At 38.7% G+C, this 21,264-nt stretch overlaps 1 long non-coding RNA gene across 2 annotated transcripts; it reads left to right on the top strand.

Annotated features, from left to right (window-relative positions):
- The first annotated feature begins 3,640 nt into the window (after positions 1-3,640).
- On the top strand, positions 3,641-10,128 carry LOC117664414 (uncharacterized). Of its 2 annotated transcripts, none has more exons than XR_004591041.2 (3): positions 3,641-3,694; positions 8,876-9,028; positions 9,819-10,128. It is a non-coding gene; the product is annotated as an uncharacterized LOC117664414 (long non-coding RNA). The 2 variants fall into 2 exon arrangements; XR_009622037.1 differs by having other exon boundaries at positions 8,876-9,037.
- Positions 10,129-21,264: the final 11,136 nt, after the last annotated feature.

Genomic DNA, 21,264 nt, shown 5'->3' with positions numbered 1-21,264 from the left:
TGTCCTAACCTTTCTCCCGCAGCTCCGCCCACCCACCCCATTCCCTGACTCCTACTGCTCACCTTTCTCCCACAGCTGGCTGTCAGGGAAGGCAAGCGCCCGAAAGGTACCGGAGTCGCTCAGTCTCCTTCTTGAATGAGCCGCTCTGGTCCACCCGCCAGCTGCACAAGCGCACACCATTTATTTAATTCAGCGGCAGGTTGGGTGTGCGCTTGCGCAGCCGGTGCGTGGACCAGAGCGGCTCATTCAAGAAGGAGAGTGTACACCGCACTGAGTCCTTCGGGAGAAGGGTGGTATAGAAGTCCAATAAACATAAACATAAACATAGATGATGTTCTCTATCATCTGTTCATTCTCAGATGAAACATGTCAGTATTTACAGCGTAACTACTATTTTGAGATAACCCAGGAGCAAAATACAGATGATGGAATGAGAATGAGTTGGCAGGGTTATTGCCCCTTTAAGAAGCTGTCTATATAAGGGAGGCCATTAGAGGGTGTCTATCTCTCTTCATGTATCACTCTCCTCGTTGTGTTCTATCTGCATTGTAGTTCTCCGTGTAGAGTTGAAGATTGATTGCTTGCCTGGTATGTGCCTACCACATGTGTGCATGTATACAAAGTCTTGTATATAAACCACTGTTTGTAAGACAAACCTCTGTGTCCTGTATTTTGCTCCTGGATTGTCTCAAAACAGTAGTCTGACTGTAAACACTCTGACAAAACATTTTTAATTACAACCCTTATTCACAGTTTCTTTATAATGGTGTTTTTTAAATTTTGTTTCATCATCAAACTTAGAATAAAGTGGTCCTATATAGAACTGACAGAAACATATTATTGTATTTGTGAAACCATTGATCATTTTTTATGAAACTTATATGAAGAGGAGATAGACCAAAGCTTCATTTATTGAGATTCACCATAAAAACAATTATGAAGCATTTAGTTTGAGAGATAGATAGATAGATAGATGATAGATAGATAGATAGATAGATAGATAGATAGATAGATAGATAGATGATATAAAGATAGATAGATAGATAGATGATAGATAGATAGATAGATAGATAGATAGATATAAAGATAGATAGATAGATATAAAGATAGATAGATAGATGATAGATAGATGGATAGATAGATGATAGATAGATAAATAGATGAGAGAGAGAGAGAGAGAGAGAGAGAGAGAGAGAGAGAGAGAGAGAGAGATCATTCTATATGAAGTCTTCATAATGTACATTTTCATGTTTTATGGTTTGAGAAATGTCGGCTAGAATGGGTTTGGATTTCATACACATTTCGGCAAGATTTGTACAGTACGATCCTAATAAGGAGACTCTTTAAAATGGTCTTAGAATAGTTTTAATAGGTAAAGGCTTAATTTGTGTTGCTGTGTTGAGCCAGTCAATAGATGCCTTCTCCATATTTGCTCTAGAAGAAAAAGGCAAAAATTCTCTATAGGGAATTTAATTCACAATCAACGGTTTTTCACATGAAATGTGAAGACATTTGGAAAATTCAACACAGCAGTATGATTAGTCCCAAATTAATGAAACAAGACAATTCAAAAGCTACTGAACAGCCATCATATCTCCAAGGTAGTATTTAAATGGAATACTCTGATTCACATTTAATAGCAATCATATTTGTTTTTCTGTTCCGACCTTCTCAAACTATAAGATGATCAGCAACAATCCCAGTCTGCCTAGCAATCAGAAATTATGGAAGTTGTAGCCCAACACATTTAGAAAGACTCAGGCATCACATATCCAACTGATGAATTATCATTAAAATATTCAGTGTGGGTGATGTATACCTGATTTATGTGAACGAAGGCTAGCAACAGGTTGAAAGGTTTCTACCATTAAAACTCTGACTGCAAAAACCTTTGATCCACAACAGATATCTAAATCATCCATGTGACAGTCAGGATGCCAATATTATCATCATACAATAGTTACAATAGTGCTGGTATACCATATTACATATTTACAGCAGTATCAATGTTTCCCCACCCCCCACCACATTGGAGCTGTTGGTTAATTGCAGTGCTTCTACACTCTAAAGGGAATAATTAATAATTGCACACAGATTAGTATTACGATTATCAGGTTAGCATTTGTTGTAATTGTTTACACTGTGATAAGTGTTTCATAATTCCACTGGTTGCTGATTTGTTTATTATTTCTTTATTTTGCTTTTCTAATATGGTCTACAACAGGTGTGAATTTCTGCTTAAAATCACCTAACATACTTTTGTCCTAAAGCACACACTGTCACTTTCAAAGCAACTGGTAATTTGATAGATATTTTTTCTCTATTGCAAGTAACTCCCCAATCTAAACGCCCTAAGAATGGCATATTTTCCTTAGAAATGGAAAAACTGCTGAGTACTGTATATGGAATGACTGGTGAATAACCTGAAGGGGAAAAAATGAAAGTTTACACATACAGTGGTACCTTGGTCCTCAACCAGGGGTGAAATCCAGCAGGTTCTTACAGGTTCTGGAGAACCAGTAGTGGAAATTTTGAGCAGTTTGGAGAACCAGCAAATACCACCTCCGGCTGGCCCCAGAGTAGAATGGGAATGGAGATTTTGCAATATCCTTCCCCCAGTAGTGGGGTGGTAATGGGGATTTTGCAGACCCCTTCCCCTGCTATGCCCATCAAGTCACGCCCACAGAACCAGTAGTAAAACAAATTTGGATTTCACCACTGTATTCAGCTGCTTTGAAACTCATCAAATTTAATGAAGTTTTAGACTTCATTAATAGAATCACACTTGCTTTCCAATTTAGTAGTAAAAAAATTCCCTTCCCTTCCATAAGTAGTTAAATCTCATAAGTTCTCCTGTGATACAAATATAAAAGAACTAAGTCTATTTAACTTGGTGAAGGGGAGATTTAAGGAAATAATAAATACTAGAAAGAATATAATGTAGGATGTAGGTTTTTTTCTGTAGGATTAGAGATTGGGTTTCATGGGGTTTTTTCCCCAGTTTATTTCTCTTCTTGAGGAACAAACATGGTTGGTAGTCTCATAACTGTATGGAAGAATAAAGTTTGATGGCTGTTTTTATATGGTACCATGTCCTATCAGTCTTGATTTAAATAGTTTTCCTTCCTTGATTGCTCTTTGAGCTGGTGTGGTTTAGCTAGGGCTGGTTCTTGCTTGTCTAGTATTGGTTAATAGGCATGTTATGAGGAATGGTGTGCTTAGGGATGCTTTCCCCTTTCCTTGGCCTTTGTTTGCTTCCTTTTTTCAAATGGTCCATAGATGGAGGTTATCTCAGTGTGCCTGTTAATGGTAGGTTTGTCAGAGCACCAAGTCTCTTGCATTTTTGGATCAGGTGCAGGGTCTAAAATACCTGGCTCTGACTCAATCCTACCAAGACTTTGTAGCTGTGGATAGTAGGGCCAGCTGAATCTGGAAATATTCCATCTCTAATCTTGGAGAGTTCAAAAGTACTTCTGGTACTCAGTTCCTGCTCAATGACAAGGTGACAACTGTAGCCTGGAAAATGTTTATATAACTCCATCTAATGTACCAGCTATGCCCTTTCCTGGACTAGAAAGCCTTTTGACAGTCACTCATGCCTTAGTTGCCTTGACTACTGCAACACATTCTACATAAGGCTGCTCTTGAAGACCACTCAGAAGCTTCAGTCCAGATTCCAATACTTCAGGCAGTGGTAAGTATGCCACAGTATGCCCATGTGACAACCTGTCTACAAACTGCACTGGTTTCCAATATACTTCCAATCCAGATGCAATTCAAGATGCTGGTTATGCCTACATGGCCTTGGCCCTAGTTATCAGAGGGACTGCCAATCTTTCATCATCAGTAAGAACCAACAGGTTGGCTCACTCCCTTCAATTAAACAATGGTTGTCCTCTGAAATGAGGTTCCTCTAGAGATCCATGTGGTTCCTGACCTGATAGCTTTCAGGAAAATCTTGAACAGGTTCTCTAGTCCTTGTGCGAAAGTGGTTGTATAAATATATAAAGACCTTTTTTCTCTCTGAACATGAGCACTATGACTTTATTTTAAAAAGCTCTTTAATTTTTAAAAAATGTTCTACGTTGTTTGTTTATAGTGCATAAACCAAAACAACTCTGGAGTTATTTTATTTTCCAGTTTAATATCATTCTCACTATAATGATTCCTGACTATTGTATTCTGTGTCGGAGTGTGTGCCTATGAGTGCATGCACATGCATGTATATGCTGTACTGCTTAGTGCTACAAAAATCCTAATTGTACTTAAACACGTGCTTAAGTACTCTGTTGAACTGAAGCCCAGGATGGGAATAAAACTTCATCTGGATTCTACAATCCTAAAATTGCTCTTACAGCACTTAACTGATTCTGGGCAGTGGAACCGGTGCCAGCAATGTGCTTTCAAAATTGGTCTGTAAGACCCCTTCATGGCAATAGTGCATTAAAATATGAGCATAAGGAGATTGCAAAATCATCTGCTGGGTTTATATGTTGTTCCACAGAAGATGAAAGGCTCCAGGTATGGAAAAGCTCCTGCAGGGTAGGAGATGAATAATGTTAATGCAGTGATCAGATTTTAAGCCCTGGACATTCTTGATTTTTAGAAGCTTTCATATTCCTCCTTTTGGCCAAATTACTGCTAAAAATCTAGCAAAAATTTCTGATTTTTCTTTTCATAATTCTTTATCTAACACTTCTCTCATCAATTACAGATGAGGACCAAATCATAACAAGCTCAATACAATCTGAGAATACAACATTAATGTTGTATTAAATAAATTGCTTGCTTCTGTTGTCAGATCTGAACATAGATCATAGATCATAGAATTTTTATTGGCCAAGTGTGATTGGACACCCAAGGAATTTGGCCTGGTGCATAAGCTCTCAGTGTACATAAAGGAAAAGATATGTTCATCAAGAATTCCAAGGTACAACACTTAATTATAGTCATAGGGTACAAATAAGCAATCAGGAAACAATCAATATCAATATAAATCGTAAGGATACAAGCAACAAAGTTACAGTCATACAGTCATAAGTGGAAGGAGATGGGTGATGGGAATGATGAGAAGATTAATAGTAGTGCAGATTTAGTAAATAGTTTGACAGTGTTGAGGGAATTATTTGTTTAGCAGAGTGATGGCATTTGGGGAAAAACTGTTCTTGTGTCTAGTTGTTCTGGTGTGCAATGCTCTATAGCATCGTTTTGAGGGTAGGAGTTGAAACAGTTTATGTCCAGGATGTGAGGATGTGACAGGATGTGATAGCAAGATGGCTTGGGCAAAGACAGTTTATACATTAGTAGCCACAAGCACCTATCCATGGTAGATTGCTGAAGTTTATCACATAACCAGGGTCTGGAATGGCTGTCAAAAGCTACCTTATAGCATACACATGTTTATCAGAATTGGTTAGATATGTATATCTAACTCTTAACTAATTTCACAGTTACTTATTGTAGATGTTTTGCTGCTTATATTTAGAAACTTATATGCCTATACTTGGTGGGTACTGCCCTATTGCCTTTTTTTTTTAAAAAAAAAAGATGGACATGATGATAACTTTGGCCCAGTTCTCTGGAAAGCATGCAGAGGAATAAAGAAAACGAGCGATGCAAGAACTGGAACCCACCAATCTATATGGTTCTTAATTAGTTCAGCTGGAATGAAATCATTTCCTGGGGATTTCCTTGTCTAAAGCTGCTCAATTAGTTGCTTAATTTTTGAAGTGGTGATCGGGGGCCAAGAAGGGATACCATTATTGGTGCAATTTAAAAGAGTGTAGCAAGGATCTACTGAGGCATTAAGCTCAGGGTTTTTTTTACTACTCTAGACAATGTGAAAAAATAATATTGCTACCATTATACGCATGTTCCTCAGTGAATTTAATTTTAAAGGCTGTAGAAAATCTAAAATCTTTGAGAGAAGAGCAGATAGTTGTTTCAACACAGAGTAAGCTAACAAGCATTTGTGATCGTATTCAAGGCTGAAAGCATATTTTGTGGAGGTTTTTATATAGAGGAAGTGTATTTGGGGTTCTATGTATGTGCGTGTATTCATTGAAACATTTCACCAATATTCTGAAAAGTGTTGCAAATCTGAAAATTCTTAATTGGCTGCTTCAGAAAAGTAGGCCAATTATTTTCAATTATAACGTAGAACTTACACAATTAGATGTCATATTTTTAATAGGTATTTCAAACAAGATCTGGAATATTCCTCCTCAGGATGACATCCCCAAAGAAGATAATGAAATGTTTAACACTATACTGTGCTGAACAATCCAGAGATGGTAATCATTGAAACTTCTGAAGTGATAGAGAACTGCTGCCAGTCCATATTTCTCTGGGAAATTGTCTCCATTAGTTTGACTCCATATTAAGAATGTGCAAAAAAAAAATGTTCACACAGCACTTTCACTTCAAACTGGTGGTATTTTGAGTATCCTAGAAGTTGTTAGGCATTAAAGTATTCCTATTCCAAGCATACTTCTTACATCAGTAAGGGTGGCAACCCCTCAATATTTGAGGGGTTGCCACAAAGAAGAGGGGGGGGGTCAACCTATTTTCTAAAGCACCAGAAGGCAAGACAAGAAACAATGGATGGAGACTAATCTAGGAGGGAAGCAACCTAGAACTAAGGAGAAAATTTCTAACAGTGAGAACAATTAACCAGTGGAATGGCTTGCCTTCAGAAGTTGTGGGTGCTTCATCACTGGAGGTTTTTAAGAAGAGATTGGAAAACGATTTGTCTGAAATGGTAGAAGGACTCCTGTTTGTGCATAGGGTTGGACTAGAAGACTTCCAAAGTTCCTTCCAACTCTGTTATTCTGTATTCTCTTTCTGGTCCTTCCAATATATAGCTGATGAGATTGTCAGCTTCTGATTTCAGTGTTGTAATTACAATCTTTCAATGCGGATTTATTTCTGTAAGTGATTTCAAAAATATTCTCCTCCCCTGTAAACGAAACATTGCATTTGGAAAGCTATTGCTCTAGACCCGTGATGGTGAACCTATGGCAGGTGTGCCAGAGGTGGCACGCAGCGCCCTCTCTGTGGGCACGCAAGCCGTCACCCCAGTTCAGCTCTGCCGCACATGTGCCCGTGTCTCCCATCAGCCATCTGGGCTTCAGGTCTGCTGCACAGGCATAGGGGGCAGAGGGGGTGCATGCATGGGGGTGTGCACACGCATGCATGGGGGTGCAGGGGGCACATGTATGTGAGCTATGCATGCATTGCATTTGGGGGGTTGGGGCATGCACACATGCATGTGCACGCCCGCGCTTTGAGCACCCGGTCCGGAAAAGGTTAGCCATCACTGCTCTAGACTGACATTTTAAAAATATGACTACAGTGATGTTGCAACGATCCTAAATGTGCAAAATGGTCATGTCAGTTTTTCCGTTGTCATTGTAACTTTGAATCAGAAATGGGTTTCAGCAGATTCTGACCAGTTCTGGAGAACCGCTAGTGGAAATTTTGAGTAGTTCAGAGAACTGGTAGTAAAAATTCTGACTGGCCCCGTCCCCATCTATTCTCTGCCTCCCAAATTCCAGCTGATTGGGAGGAAATGGGGATTTTCAGTTATCTTCCCCTGGAGTGGAGAGGGAATGGAGATTTTACAGTACCCTTCCCATGCCACGCCCACCAAGCCATGCCACGCCTACCAAGCCACACCTACAGAACCGTTAGTAAAAAAATTTGAAACCCACCACTGCTTTGAATGGTCACTAAAGGAATGATTGTAAGTCAAGGACTAACTGTGTACACCATTTCCCCTCTTTGCATTTAGTTTTGAATTTCTAGTTAAACAAGCGCAGAAGTTTAGAAAGATAAGAAAGCTAAAGTCAGACCGAGTTGATAATACTTTCTAGCCTTTTTTGTTTCAGAATGAACACAGTAACTGAAGAGAAAAAAGACCTCTCCAGATTCAGAGCGGCCCAGTAATTCCCCTACAATTTGTCTTTGCTCCTTTTGATTTCAAAATATTAACCTTTAAAAACGATAGCTATTGCCTCCTTCTTAAAATATCGGGACATAGTATACTGAATAGCTTTATAAATAACGTGTTGTTTTTTTAGCAGAAAGAGAATGAGAACTTTTGTTATTTTGTGACCTTTACAGAATAAAATGCCTTTTCAGTTTAAATGGGTTATATTTTTCAAGTATTTTTTTTTTCATTTTTATCGGTAAAAACAATGGAGCATAATATTGTTTTAATCATTAATATTTTAAAAAATTAAAATTGTGAATAGCTCTTTTGCTTTTAGAACGTGATACCCCAGGTTTCGCATAGAATAAATGGTGTTATTTTTGAGTGGGTTCTCCAAGTATTTCAATTAAGTCCAATCAAGGGGGAAAAACATTGATTTGTGCTTGATTTTTTTCCCCGCACAAGAGATGCAACCCATTTAATCAAAACACAACAGATGTGTAAATATAGCAAATCTTTCATTGCGAAGTCCTTCAACAGCAAAATAAAATGCTTGTTTCATAAGAATGAATTTCTATGTCTACAACATTCTGATAGAACCATCCATGCATGCCACATAACATAAAGAAATTTGCAATCCTTCAAGATACATCCTGAATAGTACCTTCTTGAGATATTCTTCTAGAAAAAAAATTGAAACAACTTCTGCAACTGAAAAAGAAACATATGAGATATAAGCTAGAAGTGGGAATGTATATTTATCTACCTATCTCTGTATCTATCTACTTCCATTCTGTATCTTTTATAAAATGATGATAGAATATGGAGTTCTTAAACTCAATGTAACCATTCCTTTCCTCCTTGCAGCTGCTGGTAGTTGAATCCATTTTTCTCTAAACACTCCTTGACTTTTTTCATTCCTTTTCTCAATTGACTTCCTAGGACAGATACGGCTTCTTAACTGATAACCTAAACCAAACTATTGTTGTCACAGCTTTGGAGCACCTGAGTTCTATCCACAGAGAATAACTTCCTCTCCATTTCACATACTCCTTCTGCAACCAACATGTCACTTTCAGATGCGGCTTCTCCAAGGTGATCCAGGTGTTTCTCCTAATGTAGATCACTTTTGATTGGGTTAAGAACAAAAAAGAGCTCGGATTGTCAGGATGCCTGGGGTTCCATTATGCTTGGGGGGGGCATTTCCTTCTTTTAAATGCCTGTTTTGCGTTTTATACTTTCAGCTTTGAATTCGTTTGAGCCGGATTTTAGTCCCCACTTAGAAAACGTAGGCAGTCCTAACTGACAGGTAGTTTTTGAGTCTGAATATTTAAATTCTTATGCTGCGACCAACCACTTACTATTTTATATTGAGAGAGGCCCACCGTGCCAGGGGATTTTCATGTAAAACAAAATCTCCAGCTGCTAGAGACAATGGAGAGACTAACCCAAATTTGGGTCAAGAGTGACACCCCGTGGCCAATTATTCTTTTTTCCTATCTTTTTTTTCCCTCTCTCTCCTCATGTCTTTCCCTTTTCCCCCTCTTTTTGCTTTTTGGGATTTTGTTTCCACATTGCTTGCTTGAAAAAGACGGATCCTTGGGGCAATACGGTTTTGGTTTCTACCCAGGTGTTTGGTCAAAATATTCAGCAACCTTCTTTTTCTGTCCTTTCTAAACTATTAAACTGCAAACTGGAAATGGAGCTGACACTGCAGCCATGAATCTGGAAGTTAGACATTGTTCTGGCACACACACAAAAAAACCCTGCTCTGTTGCTTGGGGCTTTGTCTGCAGCGTTTGGCTTTTGGCCCTTTTAAGAAAGAAGTTCTCTGAAGATTAAACCGAGATCGCAAAATTAATCTCATTTCTGGTTTATTTCACAGCTGACCTCGAATTGAAAAGATTACAGACCACCATGTAGCACGTCTCTCTGGGAGGATGACAGAATTAAATAGTGGAAATGTCTAAGTTTCCCCACTGTTAAAATGTCTTACTAAAAGAGGAAGGGAAGGAATTAATAATAATAAAAAAAATGATGGAAGATCTTACTTATATTCCTTTACGGAAAATTTGTTGATTGTGTTTGATACATTTGTGTGCTTTCTAGTAAGTAATTTACGGCTTTTATATCATATGCATAATACTGTAAAAAATTACACCTTTGCTTGTAATAAAGTATTTATCCTATATATATCTGCCTGCCTGTCTCTATTCACCCAGCTATCTTACCCTGTTCCTTGTACCTCAGGCTTTCCATAAGAGGTAGAAATTTTCCAGATTCTCTTTGTGATATCTTGTGAACAGGAAAACAAAAATGTAATTAATATAAATAAGCATCCTTTTCTAATAGACACTGCTAATAAAAATTAACATTAGAAGATCCATTTTATTTATTCATTTAGCAAATTTCTATCCCGCTCATGCCTCTGGGTGGTTATAAAAATAAAACAGTAAAAGCACATAAAAGTGCTATGGTTAAAAACAAAGCTTAAAACCAGATTAAAATAAAGTTAAAAAGAACAATTGCAGAGCAGTGCCCTGGCTTAGAGGTATAGAACCTTGCCTCACACTTAGGAGTTTGAGAGTTCTAGCCTAGGCAGCAACAGATGTTTCTCTATCTGGGCACAAAGAGAAAATATCTACTGTGAACTCTGCATAGGTGTCAGGAAGGGCATCTGGTCAGTAAATGCTCAGCTCCATTCAATCACCCAACTCCACTCTGATAAAAGGGATTACAAAAATTGTAAAAGGAAGAAAAGAACAACTGCAGAGTTAAAAGGTGGAGGAAGCACCTCTAGCCTACCAACTGCTCTTAGACACCACCACCTCAGGGAGATTGGCAGAACTAGGTCTTGATGCTCTTCTGGAAGGGCAGGAGAGTGGGGGCCTGCCTTGCCTCTTAGACAAGCTGTTCCATAGTACGAGGGTGATCATAGAGAAGGCTCTCTCTTTTTTTTTCTAATTATTTTTTTCTAATTTCTTTTTCTGAAAGGGCAGCACTGCAAGGGAAGGCAAAGAGATTGAGAGTTGAGTGGGTATCAAGTACTTATATACCATTCATACTCAATAAAAGTGTCAACTGTCACATATGACTACCATTTCCTGGAATAAAATCACATCACACTCATGTTAGAAGCACCAAGGGGCTTCTGGGTTGAAAGGTTTAGCCGGTGACATCACCGTTGCCTGGAGGACACTCAGTTGGGAGCTCCTTTCATGTTCCTGGCAGGAGCTGAAGCAAAGGATGGGAGCTTATCCTGCCCCACAACACCACTCAGGTCTCAAAAGTGGGTTTGCTAACCTCCAACCCAGTGTCCTAACCATGCAAGCCACTGTGCTCCCTGAAATATGATAAAGATGTATTTCTGATCCTGTTCATCCTTGCCTCAGTAGAAGCCGGATGCTCTAAACAAAACCTTTCTATTATTATTTGTTCATACACACTTCAAAATGATGTCTCCATGTTCCTTTCAACTTTAGGGGAATGGGATACTTTAATTAGGAGATCAACCCTGACTGCTCTTTAGAAGGTCAGATCCTGAAGATGAAACTCAAATACTTTGGTCACCTAATGAGAAGGAAGGACTCACTGGAGAAGAGCCTAATGCTGGGAAAGATTGAGGGCAAGAGAAGAAGGGGTGACAGAGAATGATGGCTGGATGGAGTCAGTTAAGCTGTAGGCATGAGCTTAAATGGACTCCAGAGGATGGTAGAGGATAGGAAGGCCTGGAGGAACATTGTCCATGGGGTTGCAATGGGTCAGACATGACTTCACAGCTAACAACAATAATAACATACTTTAACTATCCATATTAGCAATACCAAGAAAGGTCAGATAGGCTGAAAATCAACATTTCAGACAGGTTGTCATTTGCTAGTCTTTCATCTGTAGACAAAGAAATGCAATAAGCAATAAGAATTATCATGGCTCTTCTCCCAGAGACTTTCCTCATGTCACACATCTGTTTGATTATGTAGACCTGGATGTTCCATCAACTCTTTAAAAAATCACTATTAAGCTGTTCTGTTTCTAAAATCACATGTATGTGAATATCTGCTTGTGCAATGCAACTTAGTTCAAATCTACTCCAGAATCTATATAAATTTGATTAATAGATCGATAAAAATAAATAAAATTTCCCGAATTTCTGCATAGTAGTTAAGGATATAAAGTAGCGAGGACCATTTTTTGCTACTGATGGATGCCATTCTTCCTGGATAACATTCTGTAGCATTTTTGGTTACAGCCTATTGTTTGCAATCCTAAAAATATTAATTATAGAAGTTCCCAGGTGTGATGAAATCCTAATCACTTCCTTAGACTTTCCCCCCCTAAAATATACCAATTAATTTTTTGTTACTTTTTTCTTTAGAAGTAAAATGTACAGAGCAAGAATCTTTCAATAGGAACAAATTTTTGCACAGCCTGTTCTATTACATGAGAAAAAAGTACAAAAAGATACCCCATTAATTGCACTCCATTTTCTTGCTGATGTTGCAAAATAAGTCATCGTAAAATTATGAATATCTTTGCTTTTCAGAATAAATTAACCTCTTAGAAATATAATGGTGGACACAGAAGATCATCTAATGAAAGACCACAATTAAAATAATGTCCTAAGTATCTACCTGCTAAAGCAGAGCCCACATAATTGCATAAAGGAATTTGATTTGTTTTGCTATTTTAACCATTGTGTTCTCTCAACCAAGGAAATATTTCTAGCCTTGAATAGCAATGAACTAAGAGAACTTTTCTAGCTTTCTCATTCAGGTACATTGGCCTTCATGTTTTACGATCCATAAGCAGCATGAACAATGTATAGGCTGTCTAGGGGATTGATGTGGAGCTATTTGTTTATTTGCGGAGGCTGCCCCACTCTTCATGACTCTGGGAAGCATATAATTTGAAAAGAGCAATGCATTAAAAAAAATAGTGGCCTGAAGATAGACTTACAAACAAGACCCAATCCAGCAAGAACTCCTCTCTTATCAGACCCTTATGGTCGGCTCCTGCCAATTCAGACTGGTTCGGGCGAACCAGTAGTTGTGACCTGTGGGTGGCCACCCACCCACCCGGGCGCCAGGCCCAACCACCCGCCCCGGTGCAATCCCATCCTATATTGCTGTGTTTTTTGACACCACATGAATGCGTGGATAGCCCGTCTGAGTGAATTGCCGTGTTTTTTGATGCTGCATGCATGCATGCATGGTCACATTTCCGGTGCTGGGTGAACTGGTTGTTACAGTATGTGATGCCCACCTCTGTCCTACCCCATGATGGAAAGGAAGAGAAAAAGATCTTCATCAGATGGAAAGACGATACCTGGAGAGCATTAAGTCGGATGTCCAGTTTAACAGCTCTAAGCAAAAAGTTCAAATAAGCTAGTGCTGAAAATTCTAATGCAGGATTTAGGGGCAAGAAAAGCTAAGAAAGGGGTTATTAAAACAAAAAAAACCCCACCCTTTTTATCATTGTTATTGCTTTTCAACTTGTGTTTAGCTGCTTGTGTTGGCATCTGACTTTTATAAACAGTTTTAAAGTCTCTCTCTTTCTCTTTTCCTGAATACCAGTCAAAGGTAATATGGCATCATGGACCCATATATCTAAACAAATCTGACTTTGTGTCCAAATTTGATACTGCTAGTAATGGAAAAGTACATTTGACTTAATACAGTTATGGTCTTCTAAAAACTAAAGCATCAAAACTAAGAAAATTAGAAAATGTTTGTGTTCTTTCCTCTACTGTAATTTTCTGCTAAAGTCTAACACAGCCTGACATATTTCATGTAAAGAATGCACCATTCATTTGTTTATATGTTATATAAAATAGGCCAACTCCCCACCCCCTTCTAAATTTACCAGGACTTTATTTTGCAAAAGTGTTGACAGGTTGGCATGAGATTGAGATACAAACTATCTACTTGTCAATAACTTCAAACCATCGTTCATTCATTCGTTCGTTCATTTGTTTGTTTGTATTTATTTATTTATTCAATTTGTATAGCCACCTATCTCAGTCAAGGACTCTGGTGGCTTAACCCAAACTATAAAAACAATTTTAAAAATTTAAAAACCATCTAAAATAAATATACACAGAAGCAGAGATAGTTAACCAGTTGACATTAAAATGAAGAAACAAGGCCCTTAAGACATTCAGTATCGCATACTCAGGAACACATCCAATTTTTTAAAGCCTTACAAAAGGCCAACAGAGTTGAGGTCATTCTAATCTCTCAGGGGCTACTGCAGAAAAGGTCTATCTTCTAGTCCCTATCAGCCAACACTCTTTGGCTGACAGGATCTGCAGCATGCCCAATCTGCTAGATTTTCAGTAAATATCTTCACTTTTTTGATGAAATAATTTTTCAAATAATTAATATTAAAATAATCTCCCAACAGAAGTGACCAATACTGTTAAATCATACAGCTGTGTGTGCATTGAGGAACTGATCCAAAATCTGCCATGGGGAAGATTTACAGCATTTTGCTTTTAATAATATTGACAAAATATTTAACCAATTCCAGGGGAAGGATATTGCAAAATTACCATTCCCCTCCACTCTGGGGCCAGCCAAAGGTGGTATTTGCCGGTTCTCCGAACTGCTCAAAATTTCCGCTACCGGTTCTCCAGAACCTGTCAGAACCTGCTAGATTTCACCTCTGGTTGGAAAGATTCAGGAAGAAAATGGCTGTAAGAAAGAATTCAAATCAAAATCAAATCAAGTTTATTACAGTCGAAGACCGGAGACCAGAACAAATAAAAACACTCAATGACTATCCAGTTAAAAATTCTAGAATATAATAATAAATAGCATAAAAATCTACAATAAAATCACAATTTGGCATCCAGTCTGTCAGTTACACATGGCCTAACTATACTATGACATAAATCCATAAACTGTGAGACCCGTGGTCATTAAATACTAAAATACCAACAAACAAAAAAAATAGTAATGCAAAAGGGTTTGCTACATTAGTTGTATAAAATAGCTATGGTGGATTAATCACAGGTTTCCAATGAATGCACAGTGCAAAATTTAGCCACTTTTGCTGTAGTCACAGTCTGTTGTGTAAAAATAATAGGGAAGCTGGAGTATTCACCATATTTACATCAAAATGTTTCCAAGTTTTTTTATTGTGAAAGTAAAACTTAGGGGTAAAAAAAGGTATGAAAATTACTTTTAATTTTCCTTTAATCATTATAATACAGGAAATATCCCAGACTGCTTGCCTTCCCTTGGGAATATATAAGGTTCCATGGAGCCTGGGGGAGGGGCCAATTCTGGATCTCTTGTGGCTGCGCAATGATTCAAAGTTAATTCTTAACTTCAGCCCTCCTCCCTGCCTGGCTGGGTATTTCCAACATCAGTGCAGTTCTTATCATATAACTTTAATTTTCGCCCAATTGTGTTTAAAATTAACTGAAGTCTATAAGCCACTTGTTAATGTTGTGCCCATAGATATCAAAGTGCCTTCCAAGCATTGACTGGGGTCTCTGTCCCAGCCTTCTGTCATTTATTATTTACCTGTTAAGGTTTTCTTTATCATGGATGGATGGATGGATGGATAAGAGAGAGATAAATGGGAGAGGTCTGCAAATCAGTGTCTTGTTTGAATATTTACCAATCTAACTACAGTAATAAGAAACATAGGGGACTAGAAGCAATAGCAATAGCACTTAGACTTATATACCGCTTCATAGTGCTTTACAGCCCACCCTAAGGGGTTTACAGCGTCAGCATATTGCCCCCAACAATCTGGCTCCTCATTTTACCCACCTCGGAAGGATGGAAGGCTGAGTCAACCTTGAGCCAGTCAGGATCAAACTCCTGGCAGTGGGCAGAGTTAGCCTGCAATATTGCACTCTAACCACTGTGCCACTACGGCATAGAAGGAATCCTTTCTCCAAGCACTGCAAACGGTTTTCTTGCTGTCTCAAAGGTGTAGAAAATCACATATAGGTATTGTGTGTGTGTGTGTGTGTGTGTGTGCGCGCGCGTGTGTGTGTGCTGTGTGTGCATGCATAAATATATTTTAACTTGCAGATTTTCCTGACTAGTTCGGACTTGGGATGGAGGATAGTTAAACCTCTTATTGTCCTGAACAAAACCTGGCTTTCCATGCTTGTCAAAACAATTCCATAATATAAACATGGATACTTACAAACATAATATGTAAAGGATAAGCTTGTTTATAACTTAGGAAAATGCTTACGGAAAACTCAGGCATTGCAGATATTCATAGGCTTGTGGGGTAGTGGGTACGTACTATATTTGTTGCTTTCAATTACTTTAATACATCACTTAGTTTTTTTGAGATTCACTGAGCATCTTAGCTTGAATGAAGCCAATAGATTTGGATGCTTCTGGAATCGATGTGCTGGCCTCTGGCTCTAATCAGTCCTTACTGTGGTTAATAGCTTCTGAAATTTTCTTATTTAGAGACAGTAATTCTACCAGATATAATTTATTAGGCATAATTACTTAATTCTGCACAATTTAGTACCTCTTTGATTTTGGCTTGCTGGGAAATGTGATAGAAACTCACACAGTTTCTATGTGAGTTTCACAACATAGAACTGTATGCTGTGATTTGTTTGTTAGATTCTGGAATAAATTATCCATATCCATCAGAACTTACATTCTATTTATCAATATACACATAATATAGTCTGGTTGAATATTATTGGATGACCAGCTGAATTCTGGAAATGGATGATTATGAAAGGGAATGACCAGATGGATCTAGAAATTATGAACTCATCTTTAGGAGAGGGAGCTTTTAGAAAGCACTCTAGAACCAGGATGGCGAACCTATGGCACGCGTGCCGGAAATGGTACGCAGAGCTATCTCTCCGGGCACATCAGCCATCGCCCGTTGCTCTTCCAGATTCTTCTTTCGCATGTGCGTGCTGGCCAGCTAGTCTTCTTGCCGCATGCGTGCCAGAAACCAGAAGCTCAGCTGTTCTTCCGGTTTCTGGCGCTCCCCCCACATGCGTGCGCTCCCGTTTTGGCACTCTGTGCTGAAAAGGTTCACCAACACTGCTCTAGAACAACCGTAATGGCCCTATAGGTCACTGACAAGATGCTCAGGTGTGTTGAGGTTGAGGCTAGCTAGATCCAGGCATTTGTTTAGTGATTTCACAGGAATAGTTTCTACTTATGAATGTGCTCTCTAAATAGGTCCATCAAAAACCTATTTAGGTATTATCTAAAACTATCTAAAACAATTCCTGGCAAATAGATGGGGAAGAAATGGAGGTAGTGACAGATTTTATTTTCCTGGGCTCCAAGATCACCGTAGATGGGGACTACAGCCATTAAAAAACGCTTGCTCCTGGGGAGGAAAGCTATGGCAAATCTAGACAGCATACTAAAAAGCAGAGACATCACCCTGCCAACAAAAGTGCATATAGTCAAGGATATGGTTTTCCCAGTTGCAATGTATGGCTGTGAAAGTTGGACCGTAAGAAAGGCTGAGTGCCAAAGAACTGAGGCCTTTGAACTATGGTGCTGGAGAAGACTCCTGCGAGTCCCTTGGACTTCAAGGCAATCAAACCGGTCAGTCCTAGAGGAGATCAACCCTGACTGCTCTTTAGAAGGCCAGATCCTGAAGATGAAACTCAAATACTTTGGCCACTTAATGAGAAGGAAGGACTTATTGGAGAAGAACCTAATGCTGGGAAAGATTGAGGGCAAAAGAAGAAAGGGACGACAGAGAACGAGGTGGCTGGATGGAGTCACTGAAGCAGTAGGTGTGAGTTTAAATGGACTCCAGAGGATGATAGAGGACAGGAAGGCCTGGAGGAATGTTGTCCATGGGGTCGCGATGGGTCGGACACGACTTCGCAACTAACAACAACAAAAACCTATTTTGTTGATCTCTGGTTGCCAAGCAAAGGTATTTTCATCCTCCTACACCTTTAATTGACTTAAATTGCATCCTAAAGCCACTTTGATCTCTCTGGATATATTTTCAAAGTTGTAAAAGAGTGTTCTTCTACTTTTTGCTATTTACAGTTGCAGTTATGGCAGCTGGATTTTGTTGCTTTGTTTTCATTTGGGTTTTTTTTTTTTTTTTTTTTGTATGGATGGATATCACCCAAAAAGCTTCTGCTGCAGAGCGACATATAAACCAAATAAATGAATAACAGCTTCACATCGTGCTTGTGAAATCTCCAGAGCTACAGTAACTGGTCGCCTGTGGCGGGAGGCAGGATGTTGGACTAAATGGGTTATTCTAGGAGGACTCTTTGTTCTTATGTCCATGGTAATCTAGTCTGTCATCTGCACTGGTTTAGATAATGTAACTGTAGTCATAAGGATAATATTAAGAAAGTTAAAATGCAGTTTGTTACAGTTGGAAGTGAAACTGGGAACACAGTGCAGCAGTTTATCCTCACACTTTTGTAGGGGAGAATAACTGGAAATATAGTGAAAAAATGCAAAATAATTATAGATGAGCCTGAGAATTTGAGCCCAAGTTTCCCATATTCAAATTCTGGGCTGACGTAACTGCTTTGTGACAGTGAATGGTAGCATATACTCTAGTCTCAACTGGAGAGATGTAGAGGGGGAGTGGGGAGGGAGAGGAGTATGGGAAGGAGATGGGAAATCAAGGAGACTCTGCTTCACTCAGCCAGGGCAGAAATGCAAGCGGTTGCTTATGGGAAATAGAAGGATTGAATGGAGCATGAGCTTCTAGAGATAAGTATAGTTCATTGACTTAATAGGCCAATGGGTTAACTCAAGATTATAAACTTCACTTTGGCAAAAGCTGGTATAAAACCCTTACTCAGGACATCTTCTCATAACAAGGAAACTACCTTGCTTCTCCGACTCACTACATGGCTTTGCTTCCTCCTCTTTCACCTCAGAGGGGCTCGAGGGAGGGTGGTGAGGGGGAGAGATGATGGAAGAAATGTCATTACAATACAAGTTATGTCCTGTTTGCTTGTGTGTCGTGACTTTCAGGAATTAAATAAGACATGCTAGCCAAATTGCATGCCAGCCATATCACGTTTCCCCTCTTCCTCCCATGCCTTGATCAGAATTTCAGATAGGAAAAGAATGGTGTCATCCCCACAGTAAGGCAAAATCATATAGCAAAGAACTATATCATCAACCTTCTTCCTCCTCTTCCTCTTCCTCCTCCTCCTCAGAAGTTTCCTTAATTTGTTTTGCTTTAATCCACTTTCTTCCAGGCCCTGAGCTTTGTGCAGCCTGGATATCCCATGTTAACTGGTTAAAATCCTCATAAACACGTATACTTTTCATGGATGTTGAAGAGTTGGAAACTGAAGTGGACAGCAAGGGAATAGTTTAGTCACACTTGTTAATAAACTCCTTGTTCTAGCATGAAGCTGGACTGACCTTGCCCAGAAAGCCCTGGAGGATCATTACCACTAAATTGAAACAAAATATGTTGGCAAACATTTTGCCCGGAAAGAATAGAAAGCAAATGGAGGCCTGAAACTGTATATTTCCTCAATTAGACTTTTATACTGTTTACAGTGCCTTGTAAGAATTGAAAAACATTTTTGTTTTGTTCAACTGTTTTTCATACAAGGAAATAACCATGCAGCTTTAAACAATTTTTATTAGATTTAAACAGGAAAGAGAGAGGATGTGGCCTTTAAAAAACAAAACAAAAGAAAAGAAAAAAGCAACTAAAACAGCAACTGTTTTATTCTATCACTTTAAAGCACCTTTTTAAAAAGTAAAATGTTAAGTTAATTTGGTAAATTTAAAGAAGACAAAGAGACTAATAGCAATTTTTAGTGGATAAATTAAAAGCATGCAGTCCAGATTAAAGTGAAAACAAACCCCCATTTTTTTCAGTCATCAGCCAGTTCTTCGCTGTTGGTCAGGATTAAATCCAGGAAAAGGAATCTGTTCGCTTTTTCCTTCACGTGTAGAGACTTGAACTTGTCAGCAAGGAACTAAAAAAATATATTTTAAAAATATACGTGCCAGATGTCAGAATAGTTGAAATCTTCCATTACTGCTATGGCTCATTTCTGTAAAAGTTTTTTCCCCTATTCTTTGAACACTCAGACATTACACTTCGAATCAAAAAAATTCTTAGGACAGGTTCAGATTGGCTTTTTTTAAAATTTAGGCTGAGAAAAGGAAATCCCTGAATTGCAAACTGTTTAATTCCATAACCCATTTTGTTTTCTTGATCAACATATGCAAAAAGTTTCACTACTTGTCCAACTCCTCTGATACTTGAGTCAGCAATCTTTTCTCCAAAATCTTGTGATTTTTCACAGGAGAATATAAAGTCTAATAAGTTTCAGTGAAGTCTCACAAGATTTTTGTGAAGCAAAAAACTAAATAGTTTATTGTATGATTTGTCATGGAAATCCTTATTACACAAACCAGTTTATTTTCAGCTCAGGCAAAAAATAAAGGGGGTCTACTATGCAATTAACATCCCCAACCAACAGAATAGTAAACAGATATGAAATAGGTCTTGATCTTATTACACAACACATTTACATTTAAAACAAATGATCTGATTCAGCAATTGAACAAATACTTCCCCCTTGTGTGAAGAAAAGGCAGCTATCTCTCAAATTAACTTGCACAAAAACATTTTGTCAGTGTTGCTCTCTTCTTTCAGCAAAAGCAATGGATCAGTATCCCCCAAACTATATCTCCTCTACCTACTTTGGGGACAACCAGGCCAGTGGTGAGTTTCTACCAGTTCGCCCCGGTTCGAGTGAACTGGTAGCGGTGGCGTCAGGAGGCTCCGCCCACCCGCCCGGACGTCATCACAGACGCTCTGTGCATGCGCTCAGAGTTCCGAACCAGTAGAGAAGGTAAGTGAAACCCACTACTGAACCAGGCACATGTCCTGGAACATACACACTCTGAGAGAAGTAGTTCCAACATACTCAGAGAACATCTGTTGGAGAAGTCTGAAGAAGATAGTGTTGAACATTAGTGTTCTGTCCTCGCTACACGTTACTCTGTGTGCAGCTTGACATGCAGCTAAACCCACCTATCCTCCAATAGAACAGACCATGTGCATAGATCTGGATGCCTTATTAAAAGAACAGGATGGGGGGAAATAGAAATACATACAATAAGAACCCCAATCTATATAAAATTGTAAATGTCCGTTTGTACATAACCGCACATCTCCAAAAGTTCTTCACTGATTGCTTTCAAATTTTGACACAACATTGCATTCGACTACAGGCGTGTTTCTATATACCTATATTATATACATGTCACACCTGTAACAGGTAAAAACACAAAAAACATTGGAAAACATTGAAAGACATTGACAAACATTGACAAACATTGAAAAACAGCGCC

This window comes from Pantherophis guttatus, chromosome 3, assembly GCF_059756535.1.
Source record: "Pantherophis guttatus breed Tessera chromosome 3, ASM5975653v1, whole genome shotgun sequence".
Classification (NCBI taxonomy): domain Eukaryota; kingdom Metazoa; phylum Chordata; class Lepidosauria; order Squamata; family Colubridae; genus Pantherophis; species Pantherophis guttatus.
This window is presented reverse-complemented; position numbering and strand designations above follow the sequence as displayed.